The following is a 17,815-nucleotide window of genomic DNA, read 5'->3' as shown; positions in this document are numbered from 1 at the left end:
GCCTCAATATTTCCAGCGTTTAACGCTGGAACTGGCATAAATCTTGGAGTTAAACGCCCAAACTGGCATTAAAGCTGGCGTTTAACTCCAGAAAAGGTCTCTACACATGAAAGCTTCAATGCTCAGCCCAAGCACACACTAAGTGGACCCAGAAGTGGATTTTTACGTCATTTACTCATTTCTGTATACCCTAGGTTACTACTTCACTATTAATAGGATCTTTTGACATTGTATCTGTACCTCATGACACTTTACACATTTTTTTGTGTACTTCCTAAGGCATGAGTCTCTAAACCCCATGGTTGGGGGTGAGGAGCTCTGCTGTGTCTTGATGGATTAATGCAATTACTACTGTTTCTTATTCAATCATGCTTGCTTCCGTTCTAAGATATCACTTGTTCTTAACCCGGATGAATGTGATGATCCGTGACACTTATCATATTCTCAACTATGAACGCGTGCCTGACAACCACCTCTGTTCTACCTTAGATTGAGTAGATATCTCTTGGATTCTTTAATCAGAATCTTCGTGGTATAAGCTAGAATTGATGGCGGCATTCAAGAGAATCCGGAAGGTCTAAACCTTGTCTGTGGTATTCTGAGTAGGATTCAATGATTGAATGACTGTGACGAGCTTCAAACATGCGATTGTGGGGCGTTAGTGACAGACGCAAAAGAATCACTGGATTCTATTCCGACATGATCGAGAACCGACAGCTGGATAGCCGTGCCGTGACAAGGTGCGTTGAACATTTCCACTGAGAGGATGGGAGGTAGCCATTGACAACGGTGAAACCCTACATACAGCTTGCCATGGAAGGAGCCTAGCGTGCTTGAAGAAGAAGACAGTAGGAAAGCAGAGATTCAGAAGATAGAGCATCTCCAAAACCTCAACCTATTCTCTATTACTGCAAAACAAGTACTTATTTCATGTTCTTTTGCTTTTCACAATCAATCCTGATAATTTCTGATATCCTGACTAAGAGTTACAAGATAACCATAGCTTGCTTCAAGCCGACAATCTCCGTGGGATCGACCCTTACTCACGTAATGTATTACTTGGACGACCCAGTGCACTTGCTGGTTAGTTGTGCGGGATTGCAAAGTGTGATTGCAATTTCGTGCACCACAGACATTGCCAACTTCAAGGCAACTGGGGCTCTATCTCCAGGGATCAATAAACATCAAAAGAGGAAGCTCATGAATGATGCAAAATACTTTGTCTGGGGCGAGCCTTATCTCTTCAAGAAGTGTTCAGATGAAATCCTTAGAAGATGTGTCTCAGAAGAGGAAGGACGAGAGGTACTATAGAATTGCCACGACTCATGCTACGGAGGCCACTTTGGAGGGGACATGACTGTAGCAAAGGTGTTACAAAGTGGATTCTTTTGGCCCACCCTTTTCAAGGATGCCAAAGAACTGGTAAGGAGCTGCAATGAATGCCAAAGATTTGGGAGCTTTCCCAAAAGAAATGCCATGCCACAAAATTTCATTTTGGAACTGGAAGTATTTGATGTGTGGGGAATAGATTTCATGGGACCATTCCCAACCTCATATGCAAACAAGTACATCTTGGTAGCAGTGGATTATGTGTCCAAATGGGTAGAGGCCATTGCAACCCCAACAAATGATAATAAAGTGGTCATGAACTTCCTCAGGAAGAATATCTTCAGCCGGTTCGGAGTCCCAAGAGCCCTCATCAGTGATGGAGGGAGCCATTTTTGTAACAAACCACTAGAGGCTCTTCTCCTACGATATAGGGTGAAACACAAGGTAGCCACACCTTACCATCCCCAAACAAGTGGACAAACAGAGATATCCAACAGAAAGCTAAAGAGGATTCTGGAAAAGACTGTGGGTGTATCAAGAAAGGATTGGGCGAAGAAGCTGGATGATGCTCTTTGGGCATACAGGACAGCATTCAAAACACCACTGGGAATGTCCCCATATCAACTGGTTTATGGGAAAGCTTGCCATTTACCACTAGAATTGGAACACAAGGCTCTCTGGGCCATCAAGATACTAAACTTTGACAGCATAGCTACTGGTGCAAAGAGGATCTTGCAGCTGCAAGAGATGGAGGAATTCAGGTCACAAGCCTATGAAAATACTAAGATATATAAAGAGAAGGCAAAGAGGAGACATGACCTGCATCTTGCACCCAGGGATTTCGAAAAGGGGCAGCAAGTACTCATCTACAATTCCAAATTGAGACTGTTCCCAGGAAAAGTCAAATCGAGGTGGTCCGGGCCTTTCATTGTCACAAAAGTCTCACCATATGGACACATCGAAATCATGGATGAAAGGTCAGAGAGGACTTTTACAGTGAATGGACAAAGACTCAAGCATTATCTGCGCAACATGGGGGAAAACCCCAGAGTAAAATATCATCTCAAGTGAAGTAAGGACCCGTCGAGCTAGCAACGATAAAAGAGCGCTTTGTTGGGAGGCAACCCAACCTTAGGTAACTACTTTTTTAGCTGCATTTCAATAAAGATCACAAGTTGTTTCCCCTGCATTGAAAGAAGCTAAGTTTGGTGTTCCACACCAAAACAATTCAAGAGTGAAAGTGCGATTCTAAGTTTGGTGTCCCACCAAAGGATGCTAGTTCGAATCACACTACACTCTCAAAACACATTGCTAGCTCTGATCAATCAAGGGAGCCACTTGGATATAGAGTAGTCTTTAGTTAATTGGTTGCTAACAGCAAGATACAAGGTTCTACGTATGCATGCAAGGTTTTGTAGTAGGCAAGGAACTAAGTTTGGTGTTCACACACCAAAATAAGTTCAGAAATCATAAGCATACATGCAAGCTGACTATTCCTCAAGTGCTTGGGAAACAAGCAACTTCCAATAACCTTGCAGAAAGCTTATGAGGAGATGGTGCACCTTCAACTAAGAAAGTGAGGCATCAAGAACTATGACAATGACAACAAGAGGGTAACTGGATTGGTGTAGCAAACCACCTCCCAAAGGTTGTATTGCTACTTAATTCCATCTACTCATCGTGTTAAAAATTGGAAGTCCGAATGCACTGTTAATTAATAGTCATGTGTTGATTGGAACCTATTTCAGTTCTGCATTTTAAGTTTTATTGCTTAGGTCTATGATTTCTGGTTTAAGTGTCACTGCATCATATCTTTACTTATTGTATGCTTGTCTTTTAAATCAAATGAAAAGAGAATGATTGTATTTTAAAAAGACCAGAGTGGAGTTCATAATATGGAAGTGCATTCATGAGTCTTTGGTGTGATCATAAGTTAGCTAAGTTGGTTCAACCATAAGGTGGGGATGACAACTATCTGGCCTGAATACTATACTTTGAATATACCCATGAGACTAAGTAAATAACAAGATCCTAATAAGAGAAAGGGACAGAACACTTAAAGTGAAAAACAAAAGAAAAAGAGTAAGTAATAAGGCTAGGCAACAATGGTTTTAATCTTGAGGCATGTGTCTGTGGTGTTCCTGTGTGAGGAATTTACTTGGATGAATAAGCTCTTAAGGGTGCCTTATCACTTGGTGACCTAGGTTAACTAACTCCGGATTATCAGCTGAAAGTCCACTATCAAGAGTAACCCTCACTACATAGCATTTAGTAACCCAAAGAGGTGCTGGACACCAAGGTCTTAAGAAGGAAAATAAATGAACCAGATGCCTGTGGTGTGTATGTATGGGGGAGAGACTTGAGGGAGTAAGTCCTTAGAGGTGTCTCAACACCTAGCACCTTGAACCAACTGGTTCGGGAGTGTTGGCTGAAAGCTTATCTTAAAGAGTTACCCCCTTAAAGAGCACTTAGCTTGAAGAACACAAATAAGCCATGGAATGACAATAAAAGGATCAATAAAAGTCTCATGGGATGTAAGCAAAGTCAGTGTTTTAGGACATGATAAAGGTCTGAAAGCCAGTAATGGAATAAACCTAAGTTACTATGCATGAAACCACCATAAAATCAGTGACATGACATCCACAAGAATGACTCATTTCTCTTGGCACTCCATTCATCATTCTCTTGTTCCAGTACTTGCTTAAGGACAAGCAAGCTTTAAGTTTGGTGTTGTGATGCCAGGGCATCTTGGCCAGTTTCATTGACCTTTTCTTCACTATTTTTAGAAACATAGCATAGAGTTGCATTTGCTCTAATGCCTCAGCAAAAGGTATGTTAATTTAGAGCTTCTTAAAGATCTCCAAGAACCTAGAAAACTGGCTGTCCTTCTGGTGGACGAAATTGTGATCATCAACAATGGCTCCAATAACTTGGTAGCGCTCTCAACGTGAATCACACTTAGTCACAACTCCGCACAACTAACCAGCAAGTGCACTGGGTCATCCAAGTAATACCTTACGTGAGTAAGGGTCGATCCCACGGAGATTGTTGGTATGAAGCAAGCTATGGTCATCTTGTCCCTGTTGGATCTCTGCTTTCCTACTGGCTTCCTTCAATCCTTCTTATTCCTTTCCATGGCAACCTGTATGTAGGGCATCACCGTTGTCAATGGCTACATCCCATCCTCTCAGTGAAAATGGTCCAAATGCTCTGTCACAGCACGGCTAATCATCTGTCGGTTCTCGATCATGTTGGAATAGAATCCCTTGATTCTTTTGTGTTTGTCATCAGGCCCAACAATCGCGAGTTTGAAGCTCGTCACAGTCATTCAATCTCGGAATCCTACTCGGAATACCACAGATAAGGTTAAACTTTCTGGATTCCCATGAATGCCGCCATCAATTCTAGCTTATACCACGAAGATTCTGATTAAGAAATTCAAGAGATATGCGCCCGGTCTAAGGTAGAACGGAAGTGGTTGTCAGTCACGCACGTTCATATGTGAGAATGATGGCGAGTGTCATGGATCACCACATTCATCATGGTGGAGTGCAAAGAATATCTTAGAACAGGAATAAATCGAATTGAATAGAAAATAGTAGTAATTGCATTAAAACTCAAGGTACAGCAGAGCTCCACACCCTTAATCTATGGTGTGTAGAAACTCCAACGTTGAAAATACATAAGTGATGAAGTTTCAGGCATGGCCGAATGGCCAGCCCCCAAAACGTGATCAATAGTCTCCTAAGATGAATAATAGAATAAAACTGAGACCAAAGATGAAAATACAATACTAAAAAATTCTATTTATACTAAACTAGTTACTAGGGTTTACAGAAATAAGTCTAAGTGTAGAAATCCACTTCCGGGGTCCACTTTGGTGTGTGCTTGGGCTGAGCTTGAACTTTACATGAGCTGAGGCTTCATTTGGAGTTGAACGCCAAGTTGCAACGTGTTTTTGGCGTTCAACTCTGGTTCGTGACGTGTTTCTGGCGTTTGACTCCAGAATGCAGCATGGAACTGGCATTGAGCGCCAATTTACGTCCTCTAATCACGAATAAAGTATGAAATATTATATATTTCTGAAAAGCTCTCGATGTATACTTTCCAACGCTGTTGAGAGCGCACCATTTGAAGTTCTGTAGCTCCAGAAAATCCATTTCGAGTGAAGGGAGGTCAGATTCGAACAGCATCAGCAGTCCTTTGTCAGCCTCCTATAAGAGTTTTGCTCAGGTCCCTCAATTCTAGCCAAAAAATACCTGAAATCACAAAAAAACACACAAACTCATAGTAAATTCCAGAAATGTGAATTTAGCATAAAAAACTAAAGAAAACATCCCTAAAAGTAACTAGATCATACTAAAAACTACCTAAAAACAATGCCAAAAAGCGTATAAATTTTCCGCTCATCACAACACCAAACTTAAATTGTTGCTTGTCCCCAAGCAACTGAAAATCAATTAGGATAAAAAGAAGAGAATATACTATAAATCTCAAAATATCAATGAATATTAATTCTAATTAGATGAGCGGGACTTGTAGCTTTTTGCTTCTGAACAGTTTTGGCATCTCACTTTTTCCTTTGAAGTTCAGAGTGATTGGCTTCTCTAGGAACTTAGAATTTCGGATAGTGTTATTGATTCTCCTAGTTAAGTTTGTTGATTCTTGAACACAGCTACTTTTATGAGTCTTGGCCGTGGCTCTAAGCACTTTGTTTTCCATTATTATCCCTGGATACATAAATGCCACAGACACATGACAGGGTGAACCTTTTCAGAATGTGACTCAGCTTTGCTAGAATCCACAGTTAGAGGTGTCCAGAGCTCTTAAGCACACTCTTTTTGCTTTGGATCATGACTTTAACCACTCAGTCTCAAGCTTTTCACTTGGACCTGCACGCCACAAGCACATGGTTAGGGACAGCTTGATTTAGCCACTTAGGCTTGGATTTTATTTCCCTGGGCCCTCCTATCCATTGATGCTCAAAGCCTTGGATCCTTTTTAGCCTTGCCTTTTGGTTTTAAAGGCTATTGGTTTTTTCTACTTGCTTTTTCTTTTTCTTTCTAAAATTTTTTTTGCCATTTGTTGTTGTTTTTTTTTTTCGCAAGCCTTTTGCTTTTTCACTGCTTTTTCTTGCTTCAAGAATCAATTTTATGATTTTTTAGATCATCAATAACATTTCTCTTGTTCATCATTCTTTCAAGGGCCAATAATTTTAACACTCATAAACAACAACATCAAAAATATGCACTGTTCAAGCATTCATTCAGAGAACAAAAAGTATTGTCACCACATCAATATAATTAAATTAAATTCAAGGACAATTTTCGAAATTCATGTACTTCTTGTTCTTTTAAATTAAAAACATTTTTCATTTAAGAAAGGTGAGGGATTTATGGAATTATTCATAGCCTTAAGACATAGTTACTAAATACTAATGATCATGAAGTAGAGACACAAAACATAGATAAACATGAAGCATAAAAATTGAAAAACAGAGAATTAAGAACAAGGAAGTTAAGGAATGTGTCCACCTTAGTGAGGGTAGCGCCTTCTTGAAGGATCAATGGTGCTTTTTGAGCTCCTCTATGTCTCTTCCTTGCCTTTGTTGCTCCATCCCTAGTGATTTTGGTGCTCCTAACCTTAGTTGCTCCCAAGTGATATCTTAGAATAAGAATAAGCTGAATTGAATAGAAGAACAATAGTAATTGCATTAATACTCGATGTACAGCAGAGCTCCAGACCTTAATCTATGGTGTGTAGAAACTCTACCATTGAAAATACATAAGAACAAGGTCTAGGCATGGCCAAATGGCAAGCCTCCCAAAGAGGGTTCAATCATAAAAACATGATCAAAAGATGATCCGAAGATTGAAAGATCCTCCAAATACAATAGCAAAAGATCCTATTTATAGAGAACTAGTAGCCTATGGTTTACAGAAATGAGTAAATGACATAAAAATCCACTTCCGGGCCCACTTGGTGTGTGCTTGGGCTGAGCATTGAAGCTTCCATGTGTAGAGACTTTTCTTGGAGTTAAACGCCAGCTTTTGTGCCAGTTTGGGTGTTTAACTCCCACTTTTGTGCCAGTTCTGGCGTTTAACGCCGAGAATTCTGAAGCTGACTTGGAACGCCTGGATGTCTACTTTCCAACGCAATTGAGAGCACGCTAATTGGGCTTCTGTAGCTCCAGAAAATCCACTTCGAGTGCAGGGAGGTCAGAATCCAACAGCATCTGCAGCCTTTTTTCAGCCTCTGATTCATATTTCTGCTCAGGTCCCTCAATTTCAGCCAGAAAATACCTAAAATCACAGAAAAACACACAAACTCATAGTAAAGTCCAGAAAAGTGAATTTTAAATAAAACTAATAAAAATATAATAAAAACTAACTAAAACATACAAAAAGCATACGAAAAACAATGCCAAAAAGTGTATAAATTATCCGCTCATCACAACACCAAACTTAAATTGTTGCTTGTCCCCAAGCAACTGGAAATCAAATAGGATAAAAAGAAGAGAATATACAATGAATTCCAAAAACATCTATGAAGATCAGTATTAATTAGATGAGCGGGGCTTTTAGCTTTTTGCCTTTGAACAGCTTTGGCATCTCACTTTATCCTATGAAGTTCTGAATTATTGGCTTCTATAGGAACTCAGAATCCGGATAGTGTTATTGATTCTCCTAGTTAAGTATGATGATTCTTGAACACAGCTACTTTATGAGTCTTGGCCGTGGCCCAAAGCACTCTGTTTTCCAGTATCACCACCGGATACATCCATGCCACAAATGCATAACTGGGTGAACCTTTTCAGATTGTGACTCAGCTTTGATAGAGTTCCCAATTAGAGGTGTCCAGGGTTGTTAAGCACACTCTTTTTGCTTTGGATCACGACTTTAACCGCTCAGTCTTAAGTTTTCACTTGACACCTTCACGCCACAAGCACATGGTTAGGGACAGCTTGGTTTGGCCACTTAGGCCAGGATGTTATTCCTGTAGGCCCTCCTATCCACTGATGCTCAAAGCCTTGGATCCTTTTTATTATCCTTGCCTTTTGGTTTAAAGGGCTATTGGCTTTTTCTGCTTACTCTTTTTTTTTAATTCACTACTTTTTCTTGCTTTAAGAATCATTTTTATGATTTTTCAGATCCTCAGTAACATGTCTTCTTTTTCATCATTCTTTCAAGACCCAACAATTTTAACATTCATGAACAACAAATTCAAAATACATATGCACTGTTCAAGCATACATTCAGAAATCAAAAGTATTGCCACCACATCAAAATAATTAATCTGTTATAAAATTCGAAATTCATGCAATTCTTCTCTTTTTCAATTAAGAACGTTTTTCATTTAAGAAAGGTGATGGATTCATAGGACTTCATAACTTTAAGGCATAGACACTAAGACACTAATGATCATAAGACACATACATAAATAAACCATAAAGCATAATTTTCGAAAAACAGGAAAATAAAGAACAAGGAAGTTAAAGAATGGGTCCACCTTAGTGATGGCGGCTTGTTCTTCCCTTAGTTGTCCCATGTTGGAACTCAATTCTCCCAGGGAGGTGTTGATTTGCTCCCAATAGTTTTGTGGAGGAAAGTGCATCCCTTGAGGCATCTTAGGGATTTCATGATGAGGAATTTCCTCATGTCCATGAGTGGGATCTCTTGTTTGCTCCATCCTCTTCTTAGTGACGGGCTTGTCCTCATCAATGAGGATGTCTCCCTCTATGTTAATTTCAACTGAATTACAGAGGTGACAAATGAGATGAGGGAAGGCTAACCTTGCCAAGGTAGAGGACTTGTCCGCCACCTTATAAAGTTCTTGGGATATAACCTCATGAACTTCTACTTCCCCTCCGATCATGATGCTATGAATCATGATAGCCCGGTCTATAGTAGCTTCGGACCGGTTGCTAGTGGGAATGATTGAGCGTTGGATAAACTCCAACCATCCCCTAGCCACGGGCTTGAGGTCATGCTTTCTCAGTTGAACTGGCTTCCCTCTTGAATCTCTCTTCCATTAAGCACCCTCTTCACAAATGTCTATGAGGACTTGGTCCAACCTTTGATCAAAGTTGACCCTTCTAGTGTAGGGGTGTTCATCTCCTTGCATCATGGGCAAGTTGAATGCCAACCTTACATTTTCCGGACTAAAATCTAAGCATTTCCCCCGAACCATTGTAAGCCAATTATTTGGGTTCGGGTTCACACTTTGATCATGGTTCTTGGTGATCCATGCATTGGCATAGAACTCTTGAACCATTAAGATTCCGACTTGTTGAATGGGGTTGGTAAGAACTTCCCAACCCTTTCTTCGGATCTCATGTCGGATCTCCGGATATTCACTCTTTTTTAGTTTGAAAAGGACCTCGGGGATTACCTTCTTCATGGCCACAACTTCATAGAAGTGGTCTTGATGCACCTTTGAGATGAATCTCTCCATCTCCCATGACTCAGAGGTGGAAGCTTTTGCCTTCCCTTTCCTCTTTCTAGAGGTTTCTCCGGCCTTAGGTGCCATAAATGGTTATGGAAAAACAAAAAGCAACGCTTTTACCACACCAAACTTAGAAGGTTTGCTTGTCCTCGAGCAAAAGAGGAAATAAAAGAGTAGAAGAAGAGGAAATAGAGGAGATGGAGGGGGACAAGTAGTGTGTAGGTTGTGTGAAAATGAATGAGTGAAGTAAGGTTTATATAGGGGTAGAGAGAGGGGTAGGGTTCGGCCATTATGGGTGGGTTTGGAAGGAAAAGTGGTTTAAATTTGGATGGTGGGGTAGGTGAGGTTTTATAAAGGATGGATGTGAGTGGTGAAGAGAATGGTGGGATTTGATAGGTGAGGGGTTTTTTTGGGGAAGAGGTATTGAGGTGATTGGTGAATGGGTGAAGAAGAGAAAGAGTGGTGGGGTAGGTGGGGGTTCTGTGGGGTCCACAGACCTTGAGGTATCAAGGATAGCTCATCCCTGCACCAAGTGGCGTGTAAAATGCCCTTTCTGCCAATCCTGGCGTTAAACGCCTGGCTGCTGCCCTTTTCTGGCGTTAAACACCAGTCTGGTACCCCTTTCTGGTGTTAAACGCCCAGAATGGTGCCAGACTGGGCATTAAACGCCCATTTACTGCCCTTACTGGCTTTTAAACGCCAGCAAGCCTTTCCTCTAAGGTGTGCTGTGTTTCTTTCTGTTTTTCATTCTATTTTTGCTTTTTCAATTGTTTTTGTGACTTCACATGATCATCAACCTATAGAAAACATAAAATAACAATGGAAAATAGATAAATATAACATTAGGTTGCCTCCCAACAAGCGCTTCTTTAATGTCAGTAGCTTGACAGTGGGCCCTCATGGACCCTCACAGATGTTCAGAGTAATGTTGGAACCTCCCAACACCAAACTTAGAGTTTGAATGTGGGGGTTCAACACCAAACTTAGAATTTGGTTGTGGCCTTCCAACACCAAACTTTGAGTTTGACTGTGGGGGCTCTGTTTGACTCTATTTTGAGAGAAGCTCTTCATGCTTCCTTTCCATGGTTACAGAGGGATATCCTTGAGCCTTAAACACAAAGGATTCTTCATTCACTTGAATGATCAATTCTCCTCTGTCAACATTAATCACGGCGTTTGCTGTGGCTAGGAAGGGTCTGCCAAGGATGATGGATTCATCCATGCACTTCCCAGTCTCTAAGACTATGAAATCAGCAGGGATGTAATGATCTTCAACCTTTACCAGAACATCCTCTACAAGTCCATAAGCTTGTTTTCTTGAATTGTTTGCCATCTCTAGTGAGATTCTTGCAGCTTGTACCTCAAAGATCCCTAGCTTCTCCATTACAGAGAGAGGCATGAGGTCTATGCTTGACCCTAGGTCACACAGAGCCTTCTCGAAGGTCATGGTGCCTAATGTACAAGGTATTGAGAACTTCCCAGGGTCCTGTCTCTTTTGAGGTAATCTCTGCCTAGTCAAGTCATCCAGGTCTTTGGTGAGCAAAGGGGGTTCGTCCTCCCATGTCTCATTACCAAATAACTTGTCATTTAGCTTCATGATTGCTCCAAGGTACTTAGCAACTTGCTCTTCAGTGACATCTTTGTCCTCTTCAGAGGAAGAATACTCATCAGAGCTCATGAATGGCAGAAGTAAATCTAATGGAATCTCTATGGTCTCAGTGTGAGCCTCAGATTCCCGTGGTTCCTCATTAGGGAACTCATTAGAGGCCAGTGGACGTCCATTGAGATCTTCCTCAGTGGCGATCACTGCCTCTTCCTCCTCTCCAATTTCGGCCATGTTGATGGCCTTACACTCTCCTTTTGGATTCTCTTCTGTATTGCTTGGAAGAGTAATAGGAGGGAGTTCAGTAACTTTCTTACTCAGCTAACGCACTTGTGCCTCCAAGTTTCTAATGGAGGACCTTGTTTCAGTTATGAAACTTTGAGTGGTTTTGATTAGATTAGAGACCATGGTTGCTAAGTCAGAGTAGCTCTACTTAGAATTCTCTGTCTATTGCTGAGAAGATGATAGAAAAGGCTTGCCATTGCTAAACCTACTTCTTCCACCATTATTGTTGTTGAAACCTTGTTGAGGTCTCTGTTGATCCTTCCATGAGAGATTTGGATGATTTCTCCATGAAGGATTATAGGTGTTTCCATAGGGTTCTCCCATGTAATTCACCTCTTCCATTGATGGGTTCTCAGGATCATAAGCTTCTTCTTCAGATGAAGCATCCTTAGTACTGCCTGGTGCAGCTTGCATTCCAGACAGACTTTGAGAAATCATATTGACTTGCTGAGTCAATATTTTGTTCTGAGCCAATATGGCATTCAGAGTATCAATCTCAAGAACTCCTTTCTTCTGATTCGTCCCATTGTTCACATGATTTTTTTCAGAAGTGTACATGAATTTGGTTATTTGTAACCATTTCAATGAGTTCTTCAGCTTCTGCAGGCGTCTTCTTCATATGAAGAGATCCTCCAGCAGAGCTGTCCAATGACATCTTGGACAGTTCAGACAGACCATCGTAGAAGATACCTATGATGCTCCATTCAGAAAGCATGTCAGAAGGACACTTTCTGATCAATTGTTTGTATCTTTCCCAAGCTTCATAGAGGGATTCACCTGCCTTCTGTCTGAAGGTTTGGACTTTCACTCTAAGCTTACTTAATTTTTGAGGTGGAAAGAACTTTGCCTAGAAGGCATTGACTAGCTTTTCCTAAGAGTTCAGGCGTTCTTTAGGTTGTGAGTCCAACCATATCCTAGCTCTGTCTCTTATAGCAATAGGGAATAGCATAAGTCTGTAGACGTCAGGGTCAACCCCATTGGTCTTGATAGTGTCACAGATTTGCAAGAATTCAGCTAAAAACTGATGAGGATCTTCCAATGGAAGTCCATGGAACTTGTAATTCTATTGCATTAGAGAAACTAATTGAGGCTTAAGCTCAAAGTTGTTAACTCCAATGGCAGGGATAGAGATGCTTCTCCCATAGAAGTTGGAAGGAGGTGCAGTAAAGTCACCTAGCACATTCATTGCATTGTTGGCATTGTTGTTATTTTTGGCTGCCATGTCTTCTTCTTGTTTGAAGATTTCTGTTAGGTCCTCTATAGAGAGTAGTGCTTTAGCTTCTCTTAGCTTTCGCTTCAAGGTCCTTTCAGGTTCAGAGTCAGCCTTAACAAGAATGCTTTTGTCTTTGCTCCTGCTCATATAAAAGAGAAGAGAACAAGAAAATATGGAATCCTCTATGTCACAGTATAGAGATTCCTTGAGATGTCAGAGGAAAAGAAGAATAGAAGGAGGAGGTAGAAGAAGAAGAATTCGAACTTATCAAGAGAGATAGAGTTCGAATTATTGATAGTGGAGGAGTGCTAGTCCTTAAATAGAAGGATGTGAGAAGAGGGGAAGAATTTTCGAAAATAAATTAAAAGATTTTAAAGAAATTTGAAAAATTGAAGAATGATTTTCGAAAATTAAAGTTGGGAAAGAAATAAAGTGATTTTTGAAAAAGATTTTGAAATTAGAAATAAAAAAGAATGAAAATTATTTGGAAAAAGATGTGATTAAGAAGATATGATTGAAGAGTTATGGTTTTAAAAAGATATGATTGAAAAGATATGATTGAGAAACAATTTAAAAAGATTTGACTTTTAAAATTAATGACTTAGCTAACAAGAAATTTAAAGGATATGATTCAAACATTAAACCTTTCTTAACAGAAAAGGCAACATACTTGAAATGTTGAATCAAATCATTAATTGTAGGCAAGTATTTTTTAGGATGGAAAGAAATTGATTTTGAAGATATATGATTGAAAAGATATGGTTTGAAAAAGATTTGATTTTGAAAAATTATGAAAACTTGAAAAAAAATTTGAATTAAAAACAAAATCTTCCCTCTTGTATCATCCTAGCGTTAAACGCCCAGAATGGTATCCATTCTGGCGTTTAACGCCCAAAATGCTACCCTTTTGGGCGTTAAAGCCAGGTACCCTGGCTGGCGTCTAAAAGCCAGTTTTCCTTCTTCACTGGGCGTTTTGAACGGCCAGCTTTTTCTGTGTAATTCCTTTGCTGCATGTTTTGAATCTTCAATTCTCTGTATTATTGACTTGAAAGGACACAAATTAAATTTTTTTTTAATTTTTAATGATGAGGAATAATCAAAATGCCACTAAGATCAAATAAACAATGCATGCAAGACACCAAACGTAGAAGTTTGTATACTATTGACACTAACAAATTGAGAATGCATATGAGAAACAACAAAACACTCAAGACAAGAGAATTTAAAGATCAGAGCAAGGAAATCATCAAGAACAACTTGAAGATCAATGAAGAACATAATGCATGTAATTTTCGAAAATTAGAAGAATAAAGACATGCAATTGACACCAAACTTAAAATTAGACATTAAACTCAAACAAGAAACATAAAAATATTTTTGTTTTAAGATTTTAAATTTTTTTTTTGTATTTTTGAAAAATTTTCGAAAAGTAAAAAGCTTAAACATAAAATAAAATTACCTAATCTAAGCAACAAGATGAACGGTCAGTTGTCCAAACTCAAACAATCCCCCGCAACGGTGCCAAAAATTTGGTGCACGAAATTGTGATCATCAATGGCGCCATCAACATGGTACGCTCAATTGCAATCTCAACTCTTTATCACAACTTCGCACAATTAACCAACAAGTGCACTGGGTCGTCCAAGTAATAAACCTTACGCGAGTAAGGGTCGATCCCACAGAGATTGTTGGTATGAAGCAAGCTATGGTCATCTTGTACATCTCAGTCAGGCGGATTCAAATGGTTATGGAGGATTGATAATTAAAAGATGAATAAAACATAAAATAAAGATAGAGATACTTATGTAATTCATTGGTGAGAATTTCAGATAAGCGTATGGAGATGCTTTGTCTCTTCCGTCTCTCTGCTTTCCTACTGTCTTCATCCAATCCTTCTTACTCCTTTCCATGGCAAGCTGTATGTTGGGCATCATCGTTGTCAATGGCTACAGTCCTATCCTCTCAGTGAAAATGTTCAACACGCTCTGTCACAGCACGGCTATTCATCTGTCGGTTCTCGATCATGTCAGAATAGAATCCATTGATTCTTTTGCGTCTGTCACTAACGCCCCACAATTGCGAGTTTGAAGCTCGCCACAGTCATTCAATCCCTGAATCCTACTCAAAATACCATAGACAAGGTTTAGACCTTCCAAATTCTCAAGAATGGCCGCCAATGGATTCTAGCTTATACCACGAAGATTCTGATTAAGGAATCCAAGAGATATCTACTCAATCTAAGGTAGAACGGAGGTGGTTGTTAGGCACACGTTCATAGGTGAGAATGATGATGGGTGTCACGGGTCATCAAATTCATCAAGTTGAGGAACAAGTGATATCTTAGAACAAGAATAACTGAATTGAATAGAAGAACAATAGTAATTGCATTAATACTCGACGTACAGCAGAGCTCCACACCTTAATCTATGGTATGTAGAAACTCTACCGTTGAAAATACATAAGAACAAGGTCTAGGCATGGCCGAATGGCCAGTCTCCCAAAGAGGGTTCAATCATAAAAACATGATCGAAAGATGATCCGAAGATTGAAAGATCCTCCAAATACAATAGCAAAAGATCCTATTTATAGAGAACTAGTAGCCTAGGGTTTACGGAAATGAGTAAATGACGTAAAAATCCACTTCCGGGCCCACTTGGTGTGTGCTTGGGCTGAGCATTGAAGCTTCCATGTGTAGAGACTTTTCTTGGAGTTAAACACCAGCTTTTGTGCCAGTTTGGGCGTTTAACTCCCACTTTTGTGCCAGTTCCGGCGTTTAACACCGGAAATTCTAAAGCTGACTTGGAACGCCTATTTGGGCCATCAAATCTCGGGCAAAGTATGGACTATTATGTATTTCTGGAAAGCCCTGGATGTCTACTTTCCAACGCAATTGAGAGCGCGCCAATTGGATTTTTGTAGCTCTGGAAAATCTACTTCGAGTACAGGGAGATCAGAATCCAACAGCATTTGCAGCCCTTTTCAGCCTCTGAATCAGATTTTTGCTCAGGTCCCTCAATTTCAGCCAGAAAATACCTGAAATCATAGAAAAACACAAAAACTCATAGTAAAGTCCATAAAAGTGAATTTTAAATAAAAACTTATAAAAATATAATAAAAACTAACTAAAACATACTAAAAGCATACTAAAAATAATGCCAAAAAGCGTATAAATTATCCGCTCATCACTGTACCTCAATGATCCCTAGCTTCTCCATTACAAAGAGTGGCATAAGATTTATGCTTGACCCCAGGTCACACAGAGCCTTTTCAAAGGTCATGGTGCCTATGGTACAGGGTATTAAGAATTTGCCAGGATCTTGTCTCTTTTGAGGTAAGGTTTGCTAAACCCATGTATCTATTTCACTGATGAGCAAGGGAGGTTCACCTTCCCAAGTCTCATTACCAAATAACTTGGCATTCAGCTTCATGATAGCTCCTAGATATTGAGCAACTTGTTCTCCAGTTACATCTTCATCCTCTTCAGAGAAAGAATAGTCTTCAAAGATCATGAATGGCAGAAGGAGATTTAATGGAATCTCTATGGTCTCTATATGAGCCTCAGATTCATTTGGGTCCTCAATAGGGAACTCCTTCTTGCTTGAGAGACGTCCCATGAGGTATTCCTCATTGGGATTCACGTCCTCTTCTTCCTCTCTAGGTTCGGCCATATTAATTATATCAATGGCCTTGCACTCTCTTTTTGGATTTTCTTCAATATTGCTTGGGAGAGTACTAGGAGGGGTTTCAGTGATTTTCTTACTCAGCTGGCCCACTTGTGCCTCCAGATTTCTGATGGAGGACCTTGTTTCATTCATGAAACTTAAAGTGGCCTTAGACAGATCAGAGACTAAATTTGCTAAGTTAGAGGTACTCTGTTCATAATTCTCTATCTGTTGCTGAGAAGATGATGGATAAGGCTTGATATTGCTGAGCATATTTCTTCCACCATTATTAATGCCTTGTTGAGGCTTTTGTTGATCCTTCCATGAGAAATTTGGATGATTTCTCCATGATGAATTATAGGTGTTTCCATAAGGTTTATCCATATAATTTACCTCTGCTAGTGTAGGGTTCTCAAGATCATAAGCTTCTTCTTCAGAAGATGCCTCTTTAGTTTAGTTGGATGCATTTCGCCATCCATTCAGACTTTGAGAAATCATGTTGACTTGCTGAGTCAACATTTTGTTCTGAGCCAATATGGCATTTAGAGCATCAATTTCAAGAAGTCCCTTCCTTTGAGGCATCCCATTATTCACGGAATTCCTCTTAGAAGTGTACATGAACTGGTTATTTGCAACCATGTCAATGAGTTCTTGAGCTTCTGTAGGCGTTTTCTTTAGGTGAATGGATCCACCTGCAAAATGGTCCAGTGACATCTTAGAGAACTCAGATAGACCATAATAGAATATATCTATCATGGTCCATTCTGAAAACATGTCAGAAGGACATCTTTTGGTCATCTGCTTGTATCTTTCCCAAGCTTCATAGAGGGATTCACCATCTTTTTATTTGAAGGTCTGAAAATCCACTCTAAGCTTGCTCAGCTTTTAAGGACGAAAGAATTTATCCAAGAAGGCCGTGACCAGCTTATCCCAGGAGTCCGGGCTATCTTTAGGTTGAGAGTCCAACCATGCTATAGCTTTGTCTCTTACTGCAAAAGGGAAAAGCATGAGCCTATAGACTTCAGGATCTACTCCATTAGTCTTAACAGTCTCAAGATCTGCAAGAACTCAGTTAAGAACTGGTAGGGATCTTCTGATGGAAGTCCATGAAACTTGCAGTTCTATTTCATTAGAGCAACTAATTGAGGTTTCAGCTCAAAATTGTTTGCTCCAATGGCAGGAATTGAGATGCTTCTTCCATCAAACTTGGACGTGGGTTTAGTAAAATCACCAAGCATCCTCTTTGCATTATTGTTGTTGGGTTCGGCTGCCATCTCC

At 39.9% G+C, this 17,815-nt stretch overlaps 2 non-coding genes across 2 annotated transcripts; both read left to right on the top strand.

Annotated features, from left to right (window-relative positions):
• Positions 1 to 12,371: 12,371 nt before the first annotated feature.
• Positions 12,372 to 12,479, top strand: LOC127743595 (small nucleolar RNA R71). Its single transcript, XR_008004980.1, has one exon. It is a non-coding gene; the product is annotated as a small nucleolar RNA R71 (small nucleolar RNA).
• A 4,830-nt stretch (positions 12,480 to 17,309) lies between these two features.
• On the top strand, positions 17,310 to 17,413 carry LOC127743593 (small nucleolar RNA R71). The gene has a single exon (XR_008004978.1). It is a non-coding gene; the product is annotated as a small nucleolar RNA R71 (small nucleolar RNA).
• Positions 17,414 to 17,815: the final 402 nt, after the last annotated feature.

This window comes from Arachis duranensis, chromosome 10 (assembly GCF_000817695.3).
Source record: "Arachis duranensis cultivar V14167 chromosome 10, aradu.V14167.gnm2.J7QH, whole genome shotgun sequence".
Classification (NCBI taxonomy): Eukaryota; Viridiplantae; Streptophyta; class Magnoliopsida; order Fabales; family Fabaceae; genus Arachis; species Arachis duranensis.
This window is presented reverse-complemented; position numbering and strand designations above follow the sequence as displayed.